Raw genomic sequence first — 1,126 nt, 5'->3', positions numbered from 1 at the left:
CGCTGTATACATTTGTAGTTCTCTATGTAACTTTCATGTGAAGAAGTTTCGCCAGTCTTTTTGACTGTCTCAAATCTGAGTCATGCTTAGGCTACTAGTTGCTTCATAGTACTTATCGCCTCGAGATCATTGAACAAAACTTGATTTTCACATGTTGCTGTTTCAGCTTCCGCTTACTAGAAACAACATAATACTAGTCTCATTAAGTTCCGTCTCTTTGCAATTTTCTTATGAAGAAAATTCGCCATCACAATGACTCCAGCAGTTCTTGATCAAGGAATGCAATCATTGATCAGAATGCTATTATTTGAATCGGTTCTGCTTTAAGTGTTCCAATTTTATTGGAAGCACCAACAATAGAACATCAATGTGTTCAATCGAGAGTTATATAACCCTGAATCGGACGCAGTCAACAGCCGAAGCCGAGACCGCCTTTTGCGTTAGAGAGGTCGGTAAACAAATCTTGCGATTCATACCGAATTAACACATATAGCTGTGCTCCTCTTCGTAAAGCGAGCCAAGTGATCCCCTGTTGAAGGATGTATTTGGACCAATCTAGTAGCATTTGGTTTCCAACAAGCTCTCCCAAGTTAGCTTACTTATTGGGCTTTTCAACCAATTCGGTTGGCTACAAGCATCATCAAAGTACTAGCCACAGTTTGATCGCAAAATTCTACGACTTTCACATGTTGATGTTTCGGCTTGCGCTTAGCCTACTATAAGCAACATAATACTAGTCATATCATAGAGCGTGATCAGCTTGTGACGTTCTCATGATGAAGTTTCACCAACAGTGTCTCACTTCGAGCTTAAATCCAGCTACTAGTAACTACACAGTACTGACTGCAACGATAACTTTTATCTATACCTTTCACATGCTGCGCTTTCGGCCAGGGCCTACTAACGTCAACATAATACTCGATATAAACTTTTGTTCATGATGCAGCTTCCCCATGCAGAAGTTTCGCCTTCAAATGCTCTCTTGGCCATATGACGTAAGAAAAGGTTACTAGTAACATCACAGTACTAGCCACAGTTTGATTGCAAAATTCTACGACTTTCACATGTTGATGTTTCTATTAAGCCTGCTTTGTGAAAAGCGTATCTTTCTAGCTTTTCTTCGCCT

The 1,126-nt window shown here is 40.1% G+C and overlaps 1 pseudogene; it reads right to left on the bottom strand.

Annotated features, from left to right (window-relative positions):
• Window positions 1–389: 389 nt before the first annotated feature.
• LOC142355576 (5.8S ribosomal RNA) lies at window positions 390–541 on the bottom strand (annotated as a pseudogene).
• Window positions 542–1,126: the final 585 nt, after the last annotated feature.

This window comes from Convolutriloba macropyga, unplaced genomic scaffold (genome assembly GCF_964194025.1).
Source record: "Convolutriloba macropyga unplaced genomic scaffold, txConMacr16.3 SCAFFOLD_1115, whole genome shotgun sequence".
NCBI classification, from domain to species: domain Eukaryota; kingdom Metazoa; phylum Xenacoelomorpha; order Acoela; family Convolutidae; genus Convolutriloba; species Convolutriloba macropyga.
The sequence above is the reverse complement of the archived record's forward strand: the minus strand, read 5'-3'. Positions and strand labels throughout refer to the sequence as shown.